We start from the raw sequence: 27957 nt of genomic DNA on the forward strand, positions 1-27957 counted from the left end.
CAACTTGAATTCCATAACTTTTGGTCGTCAAGGTCTGGAGATGATCTGGTTCATTTTTCGTGAAATTCGGAGCAACGGCCTAGGAGGAGTTCGAAAAAGTAGGTTTTTCGGAAAATTCAAAATGGCGGGAAAACTATTATGACGGAAAATGACGTCATAGGGTGCAGTCGAATCGTCATGAGCTCAGGAATCAGAGGAAAAAAGAATTTTGTTTCTAGCCCTTGTGGTTCAAAAGTTATTGGCATAAACATGAGTGAAACTTTGGACAGCTGGTGGCGCTAGAGGGAATGAGTTGGAGACTCCAAATTTGCTATGGTGATAGTTCAGGCTGTCCTCTATCACTGTGCCAATTTTCATAAGTTTCCCGCAAACGGTTCTATAGGCTGCCATAGACGCCCAGTCGGAAGAAGAAAAAGAAAAAGAAAAAGAAAAAGAAGAAATATAGCTGCAAGCAGCAATCACCGGGGCCAAGCGCAAGCAAGACGACAACACATGCCAAAGTGGCTAGGAGCGTGAGACCAACTGCAGCAAGAAGCAATTGAAGACATTTAAAGATGAATTTTGGCAAAATTGTTGAAAAATCACATACAGTAACTAAAAATATGATTTAATGGATTATCACTTTCGACCAATAGGTGGCGCAATTACGAAACTAATGTGATGTGGTCAGAGTGAAGTGACAATGACACTTACAAAGTTTGGTGTCAATATGTCAAGGCATTGCAGATATAAAGCCTGAATAGTCATTTTGGCATCATGCCTCAACTTTGCCACTGCGGTATACAAAAACGGTTTCGTCTATCAACACGAAATCCATAACTTTTACTCGGCACGGTCTGGAGATGACACGATCCGATTTTGGTGAAAATTGGACGTTCGGTCTAGGAGGAGTTCGAAAAAGTAGGTTTTAAAAGAAAATAAAGATGGCGGACAGGAAGTTTGGCTGACTATGGCAAAATTGGTATCTATGTTTTCAGCATAACCCAAGGAATCTATTGAGATCAGTGTCATTACTATAGGCAAATTTATTCAAAAGTTATTAGCATTTTTGGAAATTTCATTATAACTTTTGACCAAAAGGTGGCGCTGTCTCATAATCTTTTGAGTACCTTTAGGGCGTTGTACTGATTACCCATACTGAGTTTCGTAACAATACGTTCATGCGTTCATAAAATACAGCATTTTAGCACATAATTCAAAATGGCCGACAGCCAAAATGACCGATATGGGAAAATTGGATATCAGTCAACTCAGCACGACGCCCTGAATCTAACGAGACCACTTTTGTGATTTTTGGACAAACCGTTCAGAAGTTATAAGCAAAAACATAAATTCTTCATATCTCCGGACCAGTAGGTGGCGCTGCGCCGAAACGCAGCATGTAGCCTCAAGTCATGCTTGTGATGACATGTACCAAATTTGGTCTGAATCCGATAAAGCGTTGTGGAGATACGGCCTTACGTCTGTTTTCGCAAGCGCTACGTAAAATTTATTTGCGCGGTATTTGAGAACGGTAATTCGAATCAACTTGAATTCCATAACTTTTGGTCGTCAAGGTCTGGAGATGATCTGGTTCATTTTTCGTGAAATTCGGAGCAACGGCCTAGGAGGACTTCGAAAAAGTAGTTTTTTCGGAAAATTCAAAATGGTTGGAAAACTATTATGACGGAAAATGACGTCATAGGGTGCAGTCGAATCGTCATGAGCTCAGGAATCAGAGGAAAAAAGAATTTTGTTTCTAGCCCTTGTGGTTCAAAAGTTATTAGCATAAACATGAGTGAAACTTTGGACAGCTGGTGGCGCTAGAGGGAATGAGTTGGAGACTCTAAATTTGCTATGGTGATAGTTCAGGCTGTCCTCTATCACTGTGCCAATTTTCATAAGTTTCCCGCAAACGGTTCTATAGGCTGCCATAGACGCCCAGTCGGAAGAAAAAGAAAAAGAAAAAAAAGGAAGAATAAGAACGGGAACAGATACAATAGGTGCCCGCACCTTCAGTGCTTGGCCCCTAAAAAAGGAAGAATAAGAACGGGAACAGATACAATAGGTGCCCGCACCTTCAGTGCTTGGCCCCTAATAAGAACGGGAACAGATACAATAGGTGCCCGCACCTTCAGTGCTTGGCCCCTAAATATAGCTGCAAGCAGCCATTACGGGGCCAAGCGCAAAAGCAGACGACGAGATATGCCTACATGGCAGAAAGTGTGAGACAAACTGCAGCAAGGAGCAATTAAAGACATTTGAAGATGAATTTTGGCAAAATGGTTGAAAAATCACATACAATAACTAAAAATATGATTATCACTTTCGACCAATAGGTGGCGCAGTTACGAAACTGATGTGATGTGGTCAGAGTGAAGTGACAATGACACATACAAAGTTTGGTGTCAATATGTCAAGGCATTGCAGATATAAAGCCTGAATAGTCATTTTGGCATCATGCCTCAACTTTGCCACTGCGGTATACAAAAACGGTTTTGTCTATCGACACGAAATCCATAACTTTTACTCGGCACGGTCTGGAGATGACACGATCCGATTTTGGTGAAAATCGGACGTTCGGTCTAGGAGGAGTTCGAAAAAGTAGGTTTTAAAAGAAAATAAAGATGGCGGACAGGAAGTTTGGCTGACTATGGCAAAATTGGTATCTATGTTTTCAGCATAACCCAAGGAATCTATTGAGATCAGTGTCATTACTATAGGCAAATTTCTTCAAAAGTTATTAGCATTTTTGGAAATTTCATTATAACTTTTGACCAAAAGGTGGCGCTGTCTCATACATTTTTGAGTACCTTTAGGGTGTTGTACTGATGACCCATACTGAGTTTCGTAACGATACGTTCATGCGTTCATAAAATACAGCATTTTAGCACATAATTCAAAATGGCCGACAGCCAAAATGGCCGATATGGGAAAATTGGATATCAGTCAACTCAGCACGACGCCTTGAATCTAACGAGACCATTTTTGTGATTTTTGGACAAACCGTTCAGAAGTTATAAGCAAAAAACATAAATTCTTCATATCTCACATACCAGTAGGTGGCGCTGCGCCGAAACGCAGCATGTAGCCTCAAGTCATGCTTGTGATGACATGTACCAAATTTGGTCTGAATCCGATAAAGCTTTGTGGAGATACGGCCTTACGTCTGTTTTTGCAAGCGCTACGTAAAATTTATTTGCGCGGTATTCGAGAACGGTAATTCGAATCAACTTGAATTCCATAACTTTTGGTCGTCAAGGTCTGGAGATTATCTGGTTCATTTTTCGTGAAATTCGGAGCAACGGCCTAGGAGAAGTTCGAAAAAGTAGGTTTTTCGGAAAATTCTAAATGGCGGGAAAACTATTACGACGGAAAATGACGTCATAGGGTGCAGTCGAATCATCATGAGCTCAGGAATCAGAGGAAAAAAGAATTTTGTTTCTAGCCCTTGTGGTTCAAAAGTTATTAGCATAAACATGAGTGAAACTTTGGACAGCTGGTGGCGCTAGAGGGAATGAGTTGGAGACTCTAAATTTGCTATGGTGATAGTTCAGGCTGTCCTCTATCACTGTGCCAATTTTCATAAGTTTCCCGCAAACGGTTCTATAGGCTGCCATAGACGCCCAGTCGGAAGAAAAAGAAAAAGAAAAAAAAGGAAGAATAAGAACGGGAACAGATACAATAGGTGCCCGCACCTTCAGTGCTTGGCCCCTAAAAAAGGAAGAATAAGAACGGGAACAGATACAATAGGTGCCCGCACCTTCAGTGCTTGGCCCCTAATAAGAACGGGAACAGATACAATAGGTGCCCGCACCTTCAGTGCTTGGCCCCTAAATATAGCTGCAAGCAGCCATTACGGGGCCAAGCGCAAAAGCAGACGACGAGATATGCCTACATGGCAGAAAGTGTGAGACAAACTGCAGCAAGGAGCAATTAAAGACATTTGAAGATGAATTTTGGCAAAATGGTTGAAAAATCACATACAATAACTAAAAATATGATTATCACTTTCGACCAATAGGTGGCGCAGTTACGAAACTGATGTGATGTGGTCAGAGTGAAGTGACAATGACACATACAAAGTTTGGTGTCAATATGTCAAGGCATTGCAGATATAAAGCCTGAATAGTCATTTTGGCATCATGCCTCAACTTTGCCACTGCGGTATACAAAAACGGTTTTGTCTATCGACACGAAATCCATAACTTTTACTCGGCACGGTCTGGAGATGACACGATCCGATTTTGGTGAAAATCGGACGTTCGGTCTAGGAGGAGTTCGAAAAAGTAGGTTTTAAAAGAAAATAAAGATGGCGGACAGGAAGTTTGGCTGACTATGGCAAAATTGGTATCTATGTTTTCAGCATAACCCAAGGAATCTATTGAGATCAGTGTCATTACTATAGGCAAATTTCTTCAAAAGTTATTAGCATTTTTGGAAATTTCATTATAACTTTTGACCAAAAGGTGGCGCTGTCTCATACATTTTTGAGTACCTTTAGGGTGTTGTACTGATGACCCATACTGAGTTTCGTAACGATACGTTCATGCGTTCATAAAATACAGCATTTTAGCACATAATTCAAAATGGCCGACAGCCAAAATGGCCGATATGGGAAAATTGGATATCAGTCAACTCAGCACGACGCCTTGAATCTAACGAGACCATTTTTGTGATTTTTGGACAAACCGTTCAGAAGTTATAAGCAAAAAACATAAATTCTTCATATCTCACATACCAGTAGGTGGCGCTGCGCCGAAACGCAGCATGTAGCCTCAAGTCATGCTTGTGATGACATGTACCAAATTTGGTCTGAATCCGATAAAGCTTTGTGGAGATACGGCCTTACGTCTGTTTTTGCAAGCGCTACGTAAAATTTATTTGCGCGGTATTCGAGAACGGTAATTCGAATCAACTTGAATTCCATAACTTTTGGTCGTCAAGGTCTGGAGATTATCTGGTTCATTTTTCGTGAAATTCGGAGCAACGGCCTAGGAGAAGTTCGAAAAAGTAGGTTTTTCGGAAAATTCTAAATGGCGGGAAAACTATTACGACGGAAAATGACGTCATAGGGTGCAGTCGAATCATCATGAGCTCAGGAATCAGAGGAAAAAAGAATTTTGTTTCTAGCCCTTGTGGTTCAAAAGTTATTAGCATAAACATGAGTGAAACTTTGGACAGCTGGTGGCGCTAGAGGGAATGAGTTGGAGACTCCAAATTTGCTATGGTGATAGTTCAGACTGTCCTCTATCACTGTGCCAATTTTCATAAGTTTCCCGCAAACGGTTCTATAGGCTGCCATAGACGCCCAGTCGGAAGAAAAAGAAAAAGAAAAAGAAGAAGAAAAAGAACCGGAACAGATACAATAGGTGCCCGCACCTTCAGTGCTTGGCCCCTAAAAAGAAGCAGAATAAGAACCAGAACAGATACAATAGGTGCCCGCACCTTCAGTGCTTGGCCCCTAATAAGAACCGGAACAGATACAATAGGTGCCCGCACCTTCAGTGCTTGGCCCCTAATAAAACTAACGGATACAATAGGTGCCTTGCCCTACGGGCATGGCCCCTAATAAGAAAACTAACGGATACAATAGGTGCCTTGCCCTACGGGCATGGCCCCTAATAATAATAATAATAAAACTAACGGATACAATAGGTGCCTTGCCCTACGGGCATGGCCCCTAATAAGAAAACTAACGGATACAATTATAGGTGCCTTGCCCTACGGGCATGGCCCCTAAAAACTAACGGATACAATAGGGACATTGCCCTACGGGCATGGCCCCTAATAAGAAAACTAACGGATACAATAGGGTCTATCCCCTTCGGGGCTTGGCCCCTAATAAGAAAACTAACGGATACAATAGGATCTATCCCCTTCGGGGCTTGGCCCCTAATAATAAGAAAACTAACGGATACAATAGGGTCTATCCCCTTTGGGGCTTGGCCCCTAACTAACAGATACAATATGGGCTATCCCCTTCGGGGCTTGGCCCCTAAAAATGGCTAGATTTACGATGTTACTAACTTAATAACTGCGTCATCATTTGCGCAGGGACTTTTGGAGCACTGCGCATGCGCCTCTTTTTTTCTGTAACCGTCAACTACCAGCGAGAGTTCCCAGGGGAAAAGGTATGCAAAAGTTATACATTACGTTCTAGTCATCATTTAGAATATGTTGTCACTTTATGTATATTATGTTGTATTTTTAAGGTTTTGAAACTTTATTTTTCAGTTGAATTCCCTGTTTGGTTCATTTGCTCTCAATCTCCTGTAAGGCGTAGCCTAACTTACTGAGGTAAAATCTAAGATAACGTTACATTTTTAAAATTCCATTGTAGTTGGTTTTAATTTGAACACTTAGCAAAAACTTCATATTTTTTTAACTTTTTAAAACAGTTTCATATTTTTTAAACTTCAGTTAGCCAGACCAGTGTTTCCTAACCCTGCTCCTTGAGGCACACAACACCAGTATACATTTTGGATGTCTCCCTGGCCTGATCTGACCCATATATTTCTGGTCTTGGAGTCTCTACTAACGAGCTGATGAGTTGATTCAGGTGTGATTGATTATGAAGAGTTGGTAAAGTGCCTCCAGGAACATTGGGAAACACTGAGTTAGATCATGCAGCCTCATGTCACTCATATAATAATTGCTTTAATGTTAAAGATAAAACTTGTTAATTCGAACACTTTTATTCGTTGAGGTATATGCTGGTCTATATATTAGGAATTAGGAATTATAAAAACACGGCCTTTAGGGCTCTCGTGTGGAAGATGTTTTGCAGAGAGAGAGAGAGCATACAAGCAAGCAGCAAGCGGAAGCCAGCTACAAAACCACAACATCAGAAGATCAAAGAAGGTCAAGTCAAGTCATCTTCATTTATATAGCGCTTTTAACAATGTAGATTGTTTCAAAGCTGCTTTACAGAGATAAACGTATAATTTAAGGTAACAGCTTGTTTTGGCTTTATAGCGGTTCTTGAATAATGTTATTTTCCAGCTAAAGTTAGTTTTGGTTGATTCACTTCTGTCGAAAGGATAAATTGTTATTAAATTAGAGACCGCTAAGACGACACCGTTCTCTCTACACAGACTTTAAACGCGAACCTGTGAGAAACGCTGATGTCGCTCACGTGCGCATCAATAATTAATTCTATAGTTATGTGTGTTTGAATATATATGCGCAGGTTTGTAATTCTCTACAAACCAAGCATTAACAAACTACTTGTCCTGCCTATAAATTTGATACAGAATTTTATTTTATCACTACGGGGTAGATACGCGAATTTGCCACAACGCTTTATCTGTAGAGTGGTAAAGGGATCCTTCACAGGGAGAGGCTAGTTGGCACTTCAGCGCTGCGTTGATGTCGGGTCCAGGCGAAGGTCCTTCATCAGATCTGGATACGGCCTGGATCCGGGAGGCTGCGGGAAAACCTCGGGATAAACAAAGACACTAAAATTAGCGTAGATGCCATTCTTCTTATGATGTAACGAGTACATCAGGATTTAAGGGAAGTGTTCCCAGTTCCGGCTGACCTACTCTATGCAGCCTAACATTGAGTTATAGAAGTCTATAATGTATTATGTGAATGCTAGGTCAAAGAGATGTGTCTTTAACTGACAGAGTGTGTCTGCTTCCCGGACAATGGTAGGAAGACTGTTCCAGAGTTTTGGTGCTAAATAGGAAAAGGATCTACCGCCAGCAGTCGATTTTGATATTCCAGGTATTATTAACTGGCCGGAATTTTGCGATCGCAGTAGACGTGAAGGACTATAATGCGTTAAGAGCTCGCTCAAGTACTGCGGAGCTAAACCATTTAGTGCTTTGTAAGTGATCAGCAATATTTTAAAATTTATACAATGTTTAATAGGCAGCCAATGCAGTGTTGACAGAACAGGGCTAATATGGTCATACTTCCTGGTTCTGGTAAGAACTCGAGCTGCTGAGTTTTGAACTAGCTGTAGTTTGTTTGTTAAACGTGCAGGGCAACCACCCAGTAGAGCATTACAATAAGAATTACAATAGAGCATTACAATAAGAAGAGCAACCCAATAGAGCATTACAATAAGAAGGCACTGAAATGATTAGAGAAGAGAGATTTACTGAGCAAGGGTAAGCCTTAAAGTAACACTCCACCGTTTTTCTAAATGGGGCTTATTCACCGTCTTTCCTATATTTAGATAGGTGGGCAAATGCATTTTTGTCTCAGTGCATTGTTTTAGTTTGCCAGGGTCGCCGCTAGCTTAGCTTAGCATAATGAAGGGAATCCTTTGTTGCCAGCTCAGGAGTTCTGGAATGGATGTCATCGATCCGACATTCAAAGAACGAGAGTGGATTGTGGTGATGTTGCCCTCTTCCACTTCACCAACAGTAAAGTAGGATCCACTCAGACACAATGCATCAGGCATCAGTCCAAACAGGGAATCATCCAGCCCACTCCAGAAACAGAGCTTGAGAGTGCTTTTGTTCCAGGGCTCGAGAAACTCCTCAACATTATCCTCCAGTGGACGCCATTTTGTTTTAGGGAGAGTAACTGAGGCTCAGGGTGTATGGTGACCACTGCTAGATCCATTGTTATAGTTTGTTATTCTGTCACGAGTTGGTGCAGGCAAAGCAGAGATTTGAGGCAAGGATCTAAATGCAGCAATATATATTTATTAAACAAAACCACAAAGCACCACAACGTACACATTGATAACAGATCAAGAATGAACTTAACAGGGAGTATACATACACAGGACAAAATTAAGAAATAATCTAGAAAAGGTGAATGTAATGGGTAAATATTGTTACGGATTAGTTTTGTTTTGGGTTTTTTCTGTTTGTCTTTTCTTTCTTTTGATAGGTTGTCAGATAAGGATCCACACCTGTCTTCAATTTGTGGATGGATATAAGATGTCTGTCCTCTGTGGGAGGAGCGTCTACCCCTATCCTGCAGTTGTGCTGAGGAGCTGGACCTTCATATTGTTTTTCTCTTAATTGTTTGTTTGTTTGTTTGTTTGTTTGTTTGTTTGTTTGTTTGTTTACTTACTGTTGACCAACTATTTTCTTTATTATTTACCCCTAGACTTAAATAAATATATTGTTAAATATATTTTTGGACTCTGAACCCTTTCTTTTGTTACTTCCTTGATCCGGAACATAACAATTGGGGGCTCGTCCTCAAAGTTTGTTTGGTTAGAATTCGGAAGGTCCAGCTTCTATTGGGAAAAAAAAAAATATTGTTTGTAAATTTTTCGCTAGCGCCTGTGTATGTGTAGGCGGAGCGTATTTGACTGCCATTTGATTCACCTGCGTGTGGCTTGGCGTTCTGGCACTAGCAAACAGTGGGTGTTTGTTGGGAAATGTGCGCAAGAGTTTTCGGTGTCTTTAAATCAGTGGATTTTCTTCATCATGGTGCTCAATTGAAGAGAAAGTAAGTGGAAACCGAAATAGACCATTATATATGGTAAGTGTATTGATATCTCTTAATATTTCCCGTTTGTTTCTTCTGATAGGATAGCTTTGGCAGGATTTTGATGGGTATGTTTACTCTAGTACTCTGCTCGGTTAGCTAGTATTGCTGAAAGGTAATTTGTGAGCGAACTCTGTATTTTGTTGCACAAATAGTGAGGTTCCCCGGTAGGTTTAGCAACGCATCGCGTTGATCTTTTTTTATTTTAGTTTGTTGTTTTTGTGCTGACGCTGAGTTGAGAGCACTGCCGCTATTGTATGTCTCACTGGTTTGACTGCGGTCAAGCCAGCCGCCACCCCGAAGTGCACTGTCAATCTAGCCGCCGCTATATTTAGACGTTCGCGCATACACTAGCTATTACGGTAAAACCGTCATCTGGATTGAAAACAATTGATCTTCCGGCAAAGGCTATTTCACATTAATTTATTCTTTCTTTCTTTCTGTCAGTCTGTATATAATTATCTATCTATCTATCTATCTATCTATCTATCTATCTATCTATCTATCTATCTATCTATCTATCTATCTATCTATCTATCTATCTATCTATCTATCTATCTATCTATCTATCTATCTATCTATCTATCTATCTATCTATTTATAATTATGTATCTATCTATAATTATCTATCTATCTATCTATCTATCTATCTATCTATCTATCTATCTAGCGATCTATCTATCTATTTATAATTATGTATCTGTCTATAATTATCTATCGATCTATCTATCGATCTATCTATCTATCTATCTATCTATCTATCTATCTATCTATCTATCTATCTATCTATCTATCTATCTATCTATCTATCTATCTATCTATATATATATCTATATATACTGTTGTGACTATACATTCAAAAAATCTTTAGAAAAAAAATTCCTAGTTTGCACAGCCCAATTTCACCTCAGATGGAGAGTACACCTTCTCACCGTGTCACCTGCACAGTTTCAGGGCATTCTGATGTTGTATTACAAAATAAGAGCCCTCCAAAATTCATAAATACGCTGTTGTGTCTATACATTCAGAAAATCATATTTTAAAAAATCCTAGTTTACACAGCCCAATTTCACCTCAGATGGAGAGTACACCTTCTCACTGTGTCACCTGACCAGTTTCAGGGCATTCTGATGTTGTATTACAAAATAAGAGCCCTCCAAAATTCATAAATACGCTGTTTTGGCTATACATTCTGAAAATCTTTTTTAAAGAAAATCCTAGTTTACACAGCCCAATTTCACCTTAGATGGAGAGTACACCTTCTCACAATGTCACCTGACCAGTTTCAGGGCATTCTGATGTTGTATTACAAAATAAGAGCCCTCCAAAAATTCATAAATACGCTGTTGTGTCTACATTCAAAAAATCTTTAGAAAAAAAATCCTAGTTTACACAGCCCAATTTCACCTTAGATGGAGAGTACACCTTCTCACTGTGTCACCTGACCAGTTTCAGGGCATTCTGATGTTGTATTACAAAATAAGAGCCCTCCAAAATTCATAAATATGCTGTTTTGGCTATACATTCTGAAAATCTTTTTTAAAGAAAATCCTAGTTTACACAGCCAAATTTCACCTTAGATGGAGAGTACACCTTCTCACAATGTCACCTGACCAGTTTCAGGGCATTCTGATGTTGTATTACAAAATAAGAGCCCTCAAATTCATAAATACGCTGTTTTGGCTATACATTCTGAAAATCTTTTTAAAAGAAAATCCTAGTTTACACAGCCCAATTTCACCTCAGATGGAGACTGCGGTCAAGCCAGCCGCCACCCCAAAGTGCACTGTCAATCTAGCCGCCGCTATATTTAGACGTTCGCGCATACACTAGCTATTACGGTAAAACCGTCATCTGGATTGAAAACAATTGATCTTCCGGCGAAGGCTATTTCACATTAATTTATTCTTTCTTTCTTTATTTCTGTCAGTCTGTATATAATTATCTATCTATCTATCTATCTATCTATCTATCTATCTATCTATCTATCTATCTATCTATCTATCTATCTATCTATCTATTCATAATTATCTATCTATAAATCTATTCATAATTATCTATCTTTAATTATCTATCTATCTATCTATTCATAATTATCTATCTATAATTATCTATCTATCTATTCATAATTATGTATCTATAATTATCTATCTATCTATTCATAATTATGTATCTATCTATCTATCTATCTATCTAGCGATCCATCCTAAAATAATTATATACTGTTGTGACTATACATTCAAAAAATCTTTAGAAAAAAAAATCCTAGTTTACACAGCCCAATTTCACCTCAGATGGAGAGTACACCTTCTCACTGTGTCACCTGACCAGTTTCAGGGCATTCTGATGTTGTATTACAAAATAAGAGCCCTCCAAAATTCATAAATACGCTGTTGTGTCTATACATTCAGAAAATCATATTTAAAAAAATCCTAGTTTACACAGCCCAATTTCACCTCAGATGGAGAGTACACCTTCTCACCGTGTCACCTGACCAGTTTCAGGGCATTCTGATGTTGTATTACAAAATAAATAGCCTTTAAAGACTTCAGTACATGTGTTTTCTGTCATTGATGAATAATACGAATAATTTCCATGTTTGTTTGTTTGTTTTTGTTTCAGTTACAACAATGCCCAAGGCAGTGGAAATGGCAGATGTTGCACCATGTCGACTTATCTGTCATGATGTTAAGTTGCACAATATTAGTTGTGAACAATTCCCTGAAGAGACTTTTATGCCTATTCCTTTTGTGCTTGTGTCTTTCGATTGTTAATGTTTTTGGACAAAAATCTCTCTTTGATGGACAATAATGTGTGCAATATAAATGTTATTGTGATATGTAACACTGACATGTAAATACATCTTTATCAATCACATAAAATGATGTACTTTAATCTATAAAAAGTACTGTCATTTCCCATGTTGCCTCTAGGACTGGTTTGTCTGTCAAAGGTCGGACTCGTTTATAACACTGCTATTGAATGTTTCCTCATTTAGTTATTTGTGTTCCTATAATAATTTTGTATAACTTTTACTCACTAAATATCACATATTATAAACACATATTTGTATCCTTGATCATGCCTCATGACATTAGAGCCTTAAAACTGCTCTGTACAAATAACTGTCACTGTCCATGGTGCTTAGCTAATGGATTTGCTATCTTTTGTGTTTGTGATTTTGCTGCTTGTGTTTTTCCCCATCAGTTTTGTGTTGGATAATATTTTCTAAACAACATAATGTAAAGCCTAAGCTTAATATGCCTAAGGAAAACACAGTTACATATTTGTATGCAAAGTTATCCATCGGAGGGAGCCACAGTAACGAATCGTCTCAAGACTGGAAGTTTAATGTCAGTGAAATTGGTTCAGTACATTAACTTGTAAATATATATATATATATATATATATATATATATATATATATATATATATATATATATATATATATATATTTATTTTTTCCTTTTTTTTATTTATTTATTCACATTTTGTGAAGAAAACTTTGGATTAAAGCAATAATGCAAAATTAAGTAAACTACATTCATTTTATATCTTGTAAACAAGAAACACTGTATTAATGTCTACTTGAGATTGGACCTTGATGATTGCCATTATATTTCAAATTAATGTTATTATGTCTAAACGAAAAAGTGTTAAAATTAATATTTTAATATTCAAATATTGTATTATTAGATATTTATGCTGAGTACATTGTGCAACGTGCAAAATGTCAAAAGAGCAAAAATCGAATAAGTTCCAAACAGGCACCTGCGAAGCCTAAATTGGCATAGCAGGGCAACAACCACATGATTAAAAGTTCAAGACAGTAGCCTGTAGCTTTTTCTTGGTAAACAAACAAAATCGAAGCTTGCAGCAATCGTGGAAGGAAAAGATGTCAAAGAAAGAGCAAGGGTGAATGCATATTATATTACACGTACGCCCCATTTGCTTTACACCGCTAAAATTTGGGACATAACATAATTACGGCAATTAGGTTGTACGTAGCACCATTCAACCATTTAGGCCTAGACTATATGCTATTACTCCGAGGTCTGTCTAATGTCATGCAATTTATTATTATTCAGTAGAGACTACGGACACATTGTAACATCAAAGTCTGTTCAGTATCTGGCCATTTCATAACGTCTGCCAAACGCTCGAACAAACTGAAAAATGTCTCTACATCAGTTTCACTAAATTTTGGTATCAGCTTAATATTATTGGCTACGTCCAACCCTTTTTTACCAGACCTGGGTGAACCACTTGCACTGTCCCCCAGTTTACCCTCACCAATTAGCTGAAACCGCATAGCCTCGACCTCCAATTTACGATTCAATTTCACCTTTTCTACAGTAGCTCTAAAAGCATTAGTTCTTTTCGTTGCTCAAAAGAGAATGTAGAAGCAGTAATGGAAGATTTTTCAGCGCTCTCATCATCATCATCATCCTCATCATCATCACCATCAACAACATCCAAAGCAATAGGCTTATCAGGATCAAAGACCTCTAACTTAACTAGAGTGTCCTTAACAATTAGCGCAACAGATTCTTTTAACCTTTTCTCTTTGGTGGTTAAACTGATGTCATACTTAGTGGCCAGCTCCAGCAACTGTTCTTTAGTTAATTGGTCAAACAATTTATCACTAGGAGACTTCAAAAATAAGTCTAACTCAGTAGCCATTTCCTATTTTATTCAGCAGAACTCGTAATCGTTCACTCTGATTTACAAGCACAAAAAAGTGATTATTCCCCCTACTCTCTCTCCTCCCCCTAAAATAACTCAACCCTAATCTTCATGCCTCCACCAAGAGTCGAGTATTTTTAAGCACTCAAATACCGTCAGTTGTATAAACCCAACTGACGGTATTTGAGTGCTTAAAAATACTCGAAAAAAAACAGCAGCTATTGCCGTATTTTGAAATGTAAGCGGGGTTAATGTCAATTAACAGATGAAATAGGCTACTATAGAACATTGTTTAGGACAGAAAAATAGAATCATAATTTAAAAATAGAGACGAGAACAATATAGCCTTTATTTCATATTGTAGCCTAGACGTCGGTGGGCGACATAAGCCTATTGCCCGTTGGGAGCAGCGTGATAAAATAATAATAATAACAAAAATAACGAACAAAAATAAATTAGGTGCAAAGAAGCTGATTATTTGTTTAGGCTACTCTATTGAGGAATAAGACGAATGATGAGTGCTTCTCTGGAACAGATTGGATAAACCGGGCATTTCAAAATGAGTACATTCATGGCCGAGTGATAGAACTGACGTATCGGTCATTTGGATGACACTGGTTCGAATCCCGAACAAACATAGACTATTGTACATTTTAGACTATTAATGCATGTCATAGCCTGTTATTAATGCAGACAATCAAACAAACAAAACATTTTTTTTATACAGGATTGCCTTTTTTTTTTTTTTTTTCTATAAAGAGTTTGTAAAACATGGTTTGCAAGGTGCGATTTGCCAGGGGGAACGGGGATGTCCTTCTGGTCTAAACATCCCTGCTTCTGCTGAATTATTTTAATCCCCCGTCACAGTAACCAATGCTATAAATTACTTCACCAATAGACCATTTAAAATATATAATGTAAAGATATGCAACAGGCACGTTTAAACGACAAACAATAAAATCAGAACCAGTTTCAGTTCATGGTTCCAGTGGCCTTAATGCATGCACGGCTTTCAAAATGTCACAAAGCTTTTTGAGATTGTTTTGAATGAAATATTGAAGTTTATAATTAAGTATTTTGGCACACCACGCCGAGTGGCGCTATCCATTGTTCTAAAGTCGGGTTTTATTCTGGCATGTTGAATTAGTGTTCGACAGACGCGGCTGCGCGTTCATTGGATTTGGCGTTTGTATTTAGGTTTGCTTGGAAAAAGCTGGCCCAAACCGAGGTAGTGTTTTATTTCTTCAATTATTGAAATAATTAAATGTTTATTAATAAACTTTTATGACAGAAACATTAGCCTACATAGCCTAGATAATTTAATTATTTCATTATCAACACTTTACTATAGCCTAATGCTAACGTCTAGTGTGAATTGCGACTTCTCTTTGTTTTAAAGGTAGGGTAGGTAGGATTTATATAAAAACTTTTTACCAAATTTGATTAAACTTTCTATATATATCAATGCATAATTAAAATGTAAGTACTCTGATAAAAAGAGTATAAAAATCGAGTGACTCTAGACCGTTTAATCTTCATTAAACACAGCTCATTATTTCCATTCGGGACGAATCACAGGATTGGCTTGCGCGACTGTCACTCTCCGTCGCCATGACTACCGCCGTTATTACTGGCTCTGCCCACGTGCGCGCAGTCGCGCACCCGTTTTTAGGTGGGAGTGAATGGAATTAATGAGCTGTGTTTAATGAAGATTAAACGGTCTAGAGTCACTCGATTTGTATACTCTTTTTATCAGAGTACTTACATTTTAATTATGCATTGGTATATAAAGACAGTTTAAACAAATTTGAATAAAAGTTTTTTTTAGACAATTCTGACCTACCCTACCTTTAAGTCGGTCTTTAAGTCGGTCACTTTGTTTTAAGTTTGTTTAAAGGGGGTGTTAATGTTCTGTCTTTCATATGCAGAGTGAGTCTGATGACCAGGCAAAGGCAAAATACTTTTAAAGATAAATCTCTCGATGTGTCCAAATGTAGTCCCTTAAATTATAAATATTGTAGTTTTATGTATTGTATTTAAAGAGGTTTCACACACACTTTCAGTTGAAGTGTTCAACCCATTTGTTTCAACTGGTTTTGTAGAATTTTAACACGTTTGAGTAGTGTGTTTGTCAACAATCTGGCATTATCTAAACATGAACTATCGACGAAACGCGTTCTTGCCAACTAAACGAATGCGATGAGCAGCAGATACAGAGCTTTTTATTCGCGATCCACCTCGTTTTATTGTACGGTGAATTCAACCAGGCATTCTGTTTGAAGCAAGACTCAATCATTTGTTACAGTTTTTTTTCGTGATTTGTATGGATGACACACAGCGACATCAGTAGCCTATTATCAGCTGTATAATGGGGGTACCTGAAATCTTGTTTAATGTAGAGAGAGACCCGGCGCGCGCAGTGCATGGAGACTAAATCAACCAAAATAAAAGAGATCCAGCGCGAGAGAGAAGCAAAGAAAATCTTAATTTATGTTGCTTTGAACTATTTTCGTTTTGTAGACTAGCTTAGGCTACTGTTTTAATTGTTTATTTAGCTGCAATTTATTTGGCACAATACAGATTTAAAATGTCGCAAGAATAAGATTCTGTTTCTTACTTAATGAACTCTAACTCGATGCAACCCTGTTTTAAATAAATAAACTGCCCCCGACACTTTATTTAAACCTTGAAATGTCCAGGATCTGTTTTTAAAAATTTCTTCCTTTGCTATGGCAGGTATCAATTGTCAGTCATCTCAATTTCGTGGATGATTCACAAAACAATAATTTAGCAGATTAAAGATAGCTTCGTCATTTTCATTTTCTGACGCGATCGGCTGACAATCTTCCCTCATCAGTTTTGTCGTCTGTGCAGCGGCTCTACTGGAATCTAGCAAATGTATGTTGTAATGTGCCATTGATAATTAAACAAAACGCTTGACTTCAATAAACAGTTACCTATCTAAGCATCAAGAATGGTAAATTATTTAACGCTGTCAGCAAAAGCTAGTGAGATTCGATATCGCATCGCTTGAACCCAGCAAGCAATAGCCGTCATTTCACCGTCTCGGTTAAATATAGACCCGATATAGACCGGCTATGCGTAACCCACTTCTAGACGAAATAACATAGAATCTGGTTACATGTCATTTTTTCCTAAATAACTTGCGAGATGTATGATATTCCATCATGTAAGCAACATCAACTGTGGTTATAAGGTGTTTTGGTTTCATTTCTTTGACATGTTCTGGGTAGGCTGTGCGTAGACACGATCTAGCTCGTAGTCAGACCGGCTATATTTGTAGCCCACTTATAGTCAAAACTGAAATTGCAGTTTTTTTGGGCAGGCAGCGCATAAGATATGGTTGATATCCCATCATGTTCGCATTGTTAATAATATGTACAAGGTGCAAGTGTCATTTCATGACATGGTCTATATGTAGTCACGATCTAGCTCTGAATAGCTCGGGCTATGTGCAGTCTGCTCTTAGCCCACCCGGCGAGATCGAGGCGATCAGTGGTCTACGTTTAACGTCTTGGATATAGCCCTGATTTAGGCCAGCGATATAGCCACAATAGTCTTCAAATTGTCTACATGTTTTTCACCCACGCAGCTTCATGTTTGCTGTCACACACAACGATATAATTTGACTGTCTTTCATTTTAAATAAAATAAAAATGCAATTACATTTCTCAACCGCTAGATGGCACAGCCCAACAGAGACATGACTACGGGCAACGCACGAGACCCGATGACTGTTGCCAGATATCGCGATAAACATTGACGCCATTTTCAATTTTATTTTGCACGAGAGAGCTCACTGAGCATTTGTCGGAGACGGTCGAGCAACAGCAAACCTTCCAATTTCTACTTTGACCTTGTAAGTATGTGTGTTCGTTTTGACACGTGTTCATTATTTAAATACAGTATTTGTTATCGTGTAGGAATCATGACATTTTGAAGGTAACATGCTTTTATTCTAACAATCTAACGTTAGCCGCACGTACGTTAGGCTACTGTAACTGTTTTTCTGTGTTCCCTTAAACTTTAATTATGTAAATTAAAGGGGGTAAACATGAAACGTGCGACATGATTAACATTATTTGTTATAAAAGCCATAAATATATTTTAGATTTTAGTTTTTGATGTGGCAAGGCAATTTTATTGTATAGCACATTTCACCAAAAGTCAATTCAAGTACATTATATAAAACTTAACAACAACATAAGGCAATTTAAAAAGAGGCCTATAACTGTTTATTCCTTTCCAATGAATAAAAGGCTGTGGCAAACAGTAAAGGCTTTAACCTTGATTTAAAATAATTAAGAGTTGCAGCAGACCTGCAGTTTTCTATGACTTTGTTCCTAATGGTGCATAAGAACTGAATGCTGCTTCATGTTTAGTTTTGACTCTGTGGACTAAAAAACAGACTTGTCCCAGATGACCTGAGGTCTGCTCTGGATGGTCCATAATGCAGCAGAATATCAGAAATTTACTTTGACCCTAAACCATTCAATGCTTTAAAAACCAGCAGTAGTTATTTGAAATCATTTATTTGACAGACAGAAAGCCAGTGTAAAAACCTCAGAACTGGAGTGATGTGATCAACTTTCTTGGATTTTAAGACACTGGTTTATTGCAAATTATCCTGCAATTGGTCAATACTGATTTTGACTAACATCAAATGTCTTTTTTGTGTGTGTGTGTGTGTGTGTGTGTGTGTGTGTGTGTGTTCAATAGAAGAAAGAGACCCATACAGGTTTGGAACAACTTGAAAGTGAGTAAATGATGACAGAATTTTCACTTTTTGATGAACTATCCCTTTTATATATTCATTAAAGATGCATCGATCAGTGATAAAAAAGGACTTAAAGGGGCCATGATATGTTTTTTTCTTTTACTATGTTCCCTTAGGTGCAATTATAGTATTACTTAGGGCTGTAGCGATATACTAATCTCACGATACGATACACAATATTCAGCTCACGATATGATATATCACGATATTCAGCCAACAATTCGATATAATCCGATACACTTACATAATTTTCTGAAAGATTTAAAGGGGACGTAGGGGTGGGCGATATGGCAAAAATATCATATCACAATTTTTTTCAGGAAAATCACGATTCACGATTTTATCATGATTCTTTTTCATGTTGGTTTTATTATTTTGCAAGTGACTGAGCATTACAGCCAAACTAATGTCCCTATTTTAAAAATAAATCCTTATAGGTAACAAAATATAAAATAAAAAAGAATGGCAGACATTTAGGCCAAAGTGGCGAAGATAAAAATCATTATTAAAGTCATAATGATCATAAAGGCATTATTTTCTTTGTTATTAAGAAGAAGCTATATTAACAGTAGCATTGAAGAAAGTAATTAAATGAAAATAATATGAAAATGAAAAATAACAGACTTCACTGTATAAATTATACATTGATTCTTACTAAAGTTCTCAGTCAAGAGCAGTGAGTGATTCACCAGGGAGCTTATTTCTGTTTTTAGGCTGAATAATGGTAATGCACAATAAATATACATGTATGAACTGGTTATATAATTAATTTTAATGTGACATCAGGCTATATTGATATAAATGATAGTCTTAATATATTGCTTTGGAAAATGCATGCATCTTAACTCTATATTGCCCAACACTAGTGTGCATCCAAGCAAAAGAGAATGACTAGTCACATTTACTGTGATTAAAGTTAAACATTATGGTGTCAACAATGCTTTTCTTATGCAAATTCTTTTTTTCTTATTTGGCAGATGCTGTGATGATACACTTTCCAACTGCAACTGAATTTGAATTAAAAAATGCAATTGGGGGCATTTTAGCAAGCGCCAGGGAGAGCAGGGGGGGGGGGGGGGGGGGTGGTTACGGAAATAAAGCTAATAATTAATATTGTTTTAGAAACCAACAGGTTTTTTATTTTACTTCTTATTTGGTCATTATTTATATTTTTGTTATTTTAAATTGTTGATGTTCAATATTTTTTATCATCTTTATATTGTATTTTTTTGGTAATTGTTATGTTTTGAACTTTTTTTAAGTTGTTAATGTTCTTTGTCTAAATAAAACCTTTTATATTTAATTTGTTTGGATGGATTATCATTTATGAGAACATGTTATTTGAGTGAAAAGAATCCTTTAGCCATCACATGTAGTCGTTTAATAGCCGTCTAATAGATGACTAGTCTATTATTGGGCTATGGTTAGACGTCTATTAGATTTTCACTGACAGCCCAAATTTAGCCTTGTTTTAGCCTAGACCCATATGCACCGTCTATTAGACGTATATATGTAGTCGTTTAATAGCCGTCTAATTGATGACTAGTCTATTCTAGGGCTATGCTTAGACGTCTTATTCTTGGTCTATGGTTAGACGTCTATTAGATTTTCACTGACAGCCCAAATTTAGCCTTGTTTTAGCCTAGACCCATATGCACCGTCTATTAGACGTATATATGTAGTCGTTTAATAGCCGTCTAATTGATGACTAGTCTATTCTAGGGCTATGCTTAGACGTCTTATTCTTGGTCTATGGTTAGACGTCTATTAGATTTTCACTGACAGCCCAAATTTAGCCTTGTTTTAGCCTAGACGTCTGGGCTGTGTTTTGACGGCTATTAGACGTCTTTTAGACGCAAAATTGCTTGCTGGGAAGCTCCGTGATGCTCGTGCTGTTGCGTTGTCCACTGCGCTACCGTCAGATAAAACGTTGCTCTTGCAAAGCCTCATTGATGTAGCCTAATATTTTTCTATTGCAATGTTTTGTGTTGAAATGTTTTCATTATTTATTCAATGTATTAGGCCTACATTTAATTTCAGTCTTGTGATTATATGAATTCATTTAACTAAATGTTTAACTTGAATTGATCTGTTTTACCACATTTCAAACACTCTCAATGAGCCGGGGCGCGGCGGCAGATTACGCAATAGGCCCTATGCACAGCTTCACTACTTCCTGAACTTAAGCAGGGACCTTTGTTTCCTGTCTGCCAGGATTGGCCAAACTGATTAATCCAGGTGTGTCTGACCAACAACAATAATCAGACACACCTGGATTAATCAGTTTGGCCAATCCTGGCAGACAGGAAACAAAGGTCCCTGCTTAAGTTCAGGAAGTAGTGAAGCTGTGCATAGGGCCTATAGAGAGAATAAACTGACACTTTTCAAAGTCTGCGATTGTAGCGCCTCTTAGCGGTCAAAGGCAGCAAATACACCCCCGCAATTTTACCGCCGCGGGAACGGCGGCAGTAAAAGTCTCATTCTGGTTGAGTACCATCTGTAGAAAAGGTGAAATTGAATCGTGAAATTGAAATTCGTAAATTGGAGGTCGAGGCTATGCGGTTTCAGCTAATTGGTGAGGGTAAACTGGGGGACAGTGCAAGTGGTTCACCCAGGTCTGGTAAAAAAGGGTTGGACGTAGCCAATAATATTAAGCTGATACCAAAATTTAGTGAAACTGATGTAGAGACATTTTTCAGTTTGTTCGAGCGTTTGGCAGACGTTATGAAATGGCCAGATACTGAACAGACTTTGATGTTACAATGTGTGTTAACCGGTAAGGCACAAAAAGCTTATTCTTCATTAAGTTTTCGTGATAGCCAAAGTTACCGAAGGGTTAAAGAGGCAGTACTGAAAGCTTATGAGCTGGTACCAGAGGCCTATCGACAGAAATTCAGGAACATGCGAAAATCCTCAGAACAGACGTATTGTGAATTTGGGAGAGACTTAAAAATCCAGTTAGATCGCTGGTGTGCTGCTTCAGGTGTAACTAGTCGTGAAGATCTTCATGAGTTGTTCCTATTAGAACAGTTTAAAAGCACTCTGTCTGAGCATGTTTCCATCTTTCTGACTGATCGAAATGTTACATCTATGGAAGAGGCTGCCATTCTTACTGATGAGTATGTACTCACTCATAAATATGAAGTCAAGAAAAGTAGGTTAAAGTTTAGTGATGGCCCGACAGAGGGCGTAACTGTCCGTCATGCCTTTTCTGATAATAAGGGTGAGAGGAATTTTAAAAGTTATGCTGATAAAAATGACCAGTGTACTTATTGTCATTTAAAGGGACACTGGAAAAAGGATTGTTTAGCACTTAAAGGAAAACTGATGCGTGTTAAATCTGAACACAGGTCTGCTCTTGCCGTTTCATCTGTTCAGATATATAATAATAATTCTGACTGTTGTCTTGATATCTTACAGAATCTGGAGAAACCAGCGGTATTTTGCAATGTTGGAGATGCTGGGTATGCTCCCTTCATTACAGGAGGCTATGTGTCATTGCTTGGAAGTACGGAGAAGGTTCCTATTAAGATTCTTCGAGACACTGGTGCATCAGAATCATTCATTTTGGAATCTGTTCTCCCTTTCACTCAGGAGTCTAATACAGGAAACAGTGTGCTGATTCGCGGCATTGGATTGCAAACATTGTCTGTACCTCTGCATAACATGTTCCTCCAATCTGATTTAGTAAATGGAGCAGTTGTGATGGGAGTCCGTCCTCCGCTACCAATGGAAGGAGTTTCAGTGATTTTGGGGAATAATCTGGCGGGTGGGTGACCGTGTGTGGCGTGATGTTCCACCTCCACCTGTGGTTGCTACTTGCCCTGCTCCATTGGATGAGACCGATATCTCCCAGCAGTATCCAGAGGTATTTGTGTCATGTGCACTCACGCGTGCAATGCTTAAACAATCAGCTGAAGCAAAACTGAATGATTCTAAGGACTTTTTAACCTCTTAGAGGGTAGTGCCTGGTCTCCTTGCTTTGCCTTCTATTCCCCATCAGGTTTGGGTGTCTGCTCAGAAAGAAGATTCATCTTTGAACTCTCTGTTTGATGCTGTTTTGTCTCCAGATGTTGCAGAGAGCTCCGCTAATGGGTACTTCATTGAGAATGAGGTACTATTGCGGAAGTGGACTTCTAACATAGAGGGAGGTTTGACTGAACCAGTTATACAGTTAGTTGTGCCCATTTCTTTGCGAAATTCTGTATTAGAGTCTGCTCATGGTGGGCTGTCCGGTCATTTGGGTGTAAATAAGACCTACCAACATTTGCTGCAGTATTTTTACTGGCCTCGTATTAAGAGTGATGTAAGGCAGTATATAAAGACTTGCTCAACGTGTCAGTTGACTGGAAAACCAAATCAAACCATAAAGCCTGTGCCTTTGTATCCCATACCTGTTATGGAACAGCCATTTCAGCATCTGTTAGTGGATTGTGTTGGACCCTTACCACCTTCAAAGTCTGGTAGCGTGTACTTATTGACAGTGTGTCAGAGCACTCGATATCCTGCAGCTTTTCCTTTGCGTTCAATCACCACTCGATCGGTTGTAAAAGCCTTATCCCAGTTCATATCTATTTTTGGAATTCCAAAAGTTGTTCAGAGTGATCAGGGATCAAATTTCACCTCTAACATGTTTCAAGGGGTGTTGCGGCAGCTCGGCATTAGACACAACAGATCAAGTGCGTACCATGCAGAAAGTCAGGGTGCCCTAGAGCGTTATCATCAGACGCTGAAGTCTTTGTTGAGGGCATATTGCACGGAGTTAGGAGGTGACTGGGAGGAAGGGTTACCTTGGTTGTTGTTGGCCACACGTGAGGTCATCCAGGAGAGTTTGGGATTTAGTCCCAATCAGTTAGTCTTTGGACATTGTGTACGGGGACCAATGGCGGTACTGTGTAATGATGCTCTACCGGAGGAGCCACCACAGAGTCTGATTCAGTATATACAGGGTTTTCGTCGACGTTTAATTCTGGCTGGGGAATTGGCAAGAGAAAGTAAGTGGAAATCGAAATAGACCATTATATATGGTAAGTGTATTGATTTATCTTAATATTTCCCGTTGTAAAAACGTTTGTTTCTTCTGATAGGATAGCTTTGGCAGGATTTTGATGGGTATGTTTACTCTAGTACTCTGCTCGGTTAGCTAGTATTGCTGAAAGGTAATTTGTGAAACCAAATAAGTATGAGAGAGAGAGAGAGAGAGAGAGAGAGAGAGAGAGAGAGAGAGAGAGATTACATGGAGACTGAAACAGGAAATGAACTAAACTCAAAGGACAGAAAAGAAGCGTCAACAACAATTTCAAAGATCAATTTAATAATTGAATGTGATATAGAACTTAACAGGTGTTTAGTAGGGATGCACCGATGTATCGGCCGCCGATATTTATCGGCCGATTTTTGATTAATTTAACACCATCGGCATATCGGCAAAAGCATGAAAAAGGCCGATTTTTAGTTTATTAATTAATTGCTTGAAGGCAATGAGTTGCATATCTGTTGCATATTCAAAGTTTTTCTCTGGGTAAAATAATTAAATACTTACCAAAACAAAATGAAATCTGTAAGAAATAAAATATAGTTTGTCAGATGTGGATCGGGGGGTGGGGAAGTTCACGTGACATTCACGTGAGAAATGCACGCTGAATAGGAGTCTCGGAAAAATGTCTGCGGTCTGGGCCTTTTTCAAAATCTCGGATAAAGACCAAAAAATCGCCATTTGCAACGAGTGTTCAGCTGAAATATCTAGAGGGGGTACCACGGCTAAGAATTTCAACACGTCTAATTTAATCTGCCACCTGAAAAAACATCCTGAACAGCATGCTGCGTTCCTCAGTGCTACCAAGAAAAAACTGCCGCCTCCCAGTGTTCCGACACCCTCTGTGGCCCAGGTATTTGAAAAAGTAAAAAAGTTTACTCAAGACAGCATCAAAGCAAAGGGAATTAACCAAAAACTTATGGAATTTATCGCACTGGACGATCAGCCGTTTTCCGTTGTGGAAGACGTGGGATTTTGGAGGCTTGTTGAACACCTTGAGCCACGTTACTCCCTACCTAGTCGGCGATATTTTTCGGACGTGTGCCTGCCAGACATGTACAATGTTGTAGCCGCGCATATACACGAGCTCTTGACCACTGATATTTCAGCCATCAGTTTTACAACCGACATTTGGAGCTCTGATGTAAGCCCTACCTGTATGCTCAGTCTCACTGGGCAATGGATTGATAAAGATTTCAAATTGCAAAAAATATTGCTGCACGCACAGGAATTTACGGGTTCACACACCGCAGAGGCGATCTCTTCAACATTCAACACAATGCTTGAAACGTGGAAAATCGACAAAGTCAAGGTCCATGCAGTTGTCAGAGACAATGCAAGAAACATTACAAAGGCAATGGATGTCAGTAATGTCGCGAGTTTACCCTGCGTTGCGCACACTTTACAATTAGCTGTCAACGAGGGCTTGTTATGTCAACGGAGCATATCTGACGTGATAGCAATATGCCGACGAATAGTAGGCCACTTCAAGCATTCCCCGCTCGCGTACTCGCGCTTACACAGTGTCCAAATTCAGATGGGAATGCAACCAAAAATTCTTCAGCAAGACGTTTCAACAATGTGGAACAGTACTTTTTATATGCTGAGAAGCCTCTTGGATCAAAAGCAAGCAATCGCAGCTTATAGTGCAGATTATGTTCTGCCTGTGACATTAACTGCCCATCATTGGTGTTTAATTGAGAACACAGTTTCTATTCTTTACCCATTTGAGCAACTAACGAGGGAGATGAGTGCATCTGGAGCATCTGCAGCGGATGTGATTCCATCAATTGTTGCGCTAAAGCGGCTACTGAGCAAAGACCTTGAAACTGACCAGGGAGTAAAAACCACCAAAAAAACACTACTAGATGCGGTGACAAAGCGTTTTGCTAAAAATGACTCAGAACCACTTTATGTATCGCAACACTGTTAGACCCAAGATACAAAGATAACTACTTCGACACTGACAAAAAGCGCATGATGCTGCAAGCACAGCTGGATTTGAGCGACGAAAGTGACGGAAACCCCGCGGTGCGCCACCCAGAGGACAACCCAAAAGCCAAAAAGTCGCGCAAGGACAGTGAACATGCACCCAGTCTGTGTGACATGTTCGACGAAGTTCTGGAGGAAAATTTATCACATGGATTTAGGATTAACCCTACCATGCCACAAATGGATGCCTACCTCGCAGAAATCCCAATTGAAAGAAATGAGAATCCTCTTCAATACTGGTGTGTCAATCAAGGTCGCTTTCCGTCTCTTGCGCAAACTGCACGCAAGTATTTGTGTGCACCGAGCACAAGCACCGACAGTGAACGATTGTTCAGTGCTGCGTCCAATGTCTTGGACAGTAAAAGAAACCGACTGCACTGTGAAAAAGCAGAAAAACTTCTTTTTATAAAGAAGAACCTGCCCCTGTTTCTAAAGCAGCGACCTTAATACTTGATAACAGCAAATGGACTGAATGAACTGTTCATGAGTTTAAAGTTCGTCATGTCATATTTTTTATATTTATGTTAAGCAGGTCTATGTTCATTTAAAATGATTTAATGTGTGCACCATGCACAACGACTGAATGAACTGTTCATGAGTTTGAAGTTCGTCATGTCATATTTTTTATATTTATGTTAAACAGATCTATGTTCATTTAAAATGATTTAATGTTTAGTGTGCACCATGCACAACGACTGAATGAACTGTTCATGAGTTTTTAAGCTAAGTTGTTTTAAATATGATTCAGTTGTTAAGAAGGAATGTTTTATTGCAAAAAAACTCTTTGAAGTTTGTCATGTGATATTTTTTATCTTTATGTTAAACAGATCTATGTTCATTTGAAATTATTTAATGTTCTAGTCCAACATGCACAACTACTGAATTAACTGTTCATGAGTTATTAAGCCATTTTATCATAATAGTTTTAAATATGATTCTATTGCTAAGAAGTAATCAAATATGAGTTAATGTTGTTAAATAAATAAATATTGGATAGCAAAAATCACCTCTGAACGTTGTCATGTTGTCTTATTGTATTTTTTTTTATCATTGTGCCTATCTTATAATGCTGGTCAGATTAATGTTAAATGGATCCAATCCATGTTCAGTGAAAATAATTTGATGCAGAAATAAACTAGCTAGTACTGAATAGTATTGTATGCAAGTGACAAATATCGGTATCGGAATCGGTATCGGCCAGTAGTTGTTTGTTGAAATCGGTATCGGCCAAAAAAAATCCTATCGGTGCATCCCTAGTGTTTAGAGATAAAATTTCTGCCACAAATAAAAGAGTAAGTTATAACAGGGGTTAGATGAACAAATACAACCAACACATGCAAGAATAGTGCAATGGGTTTGTGGTCAAATCCTGTGGGGGAGGATACATATGCAAACGCTATAGCTTCAGTTTAACACCATCTTGTTTGTTCACAATCTGTCTGTCACAGAAGTGTTCGCATAATTTCAGCACTAACTTTTTAAAATGGTTCACATGATTGTTTTGCTCTACTTGTGGCACCTGGTTGGTAAGTTATATATATTATATTATTTTTAACACATTAATTATTTATATTTAAACATAGACATTTTTAATCAGACAGATGATCTACATTGTTGGTTAAACCCTATAAAAGATGCTGCGCAAGTGTGAACCACAACAGAAAATTAGGGAAGATGCAAAAAACACAGCAGCATCTTTTCTTACCATATTTGAAAATGTATCACATCAGCTAAACATTTACTTTTGTTTCACAGAATGGGTTTGAAATAATATGATGGGAAGTAAATTATATAATTTTAATTATCTCCAAAAAAGAAGCAATGCAAACCATTCAATGTACACCATCAGAATTAAGTTGTTTTACTGCCAATTATGTTTTTTTAATAGAGAATTCAGAGGAGAAATTGAATGTGTATTACGATCCCCACTAGTTCACAGAGCACGCTTAAAAATGATCTGCTCTGCAAAATCAATGATAAATGAAGTCTGTCCATTTAGGTTGTG

At 38.3% G+C, this 27957-nt stretch overlaps 1 protein-coding gene and 1 long non-coding RNA gene across 2 annotated transcripts in view; one reads left to right on the forward strand and one right to left on the reverse strand.

Annotated features, from left to right (window-relative positions):
• Positions 1-27957, reverse strand: part of LOC306987907 (SLAM family member 9-like) — a 436375-nt gene that overhangs the window by 300693 nt on the left and 107725 nt on the right. The window lies entirely within an intron of this gene.
• Positions 17876-19931, forward strand: LOC306988726. Its single transcript, XR_013795491.1, has 3 exons — positions 17876-18007; positions 18868-18904; positions 19903-19931. It is a non-coding gene; the product is annotated as an uncharacterized lncRNA (long non-coding RNA).

This window comes from Phoxinus phoxinus (genome assembly GCF_949152265.1).
Source record: "Phoxinus phoxinus genome assembly, chromosome: 20".
NCBI lineage: Eukaryota > Metazoa > Chordata > Actinopteri > Cypriniformes > Leuciscidae > Phoxinus > Phoxinus phoxinus.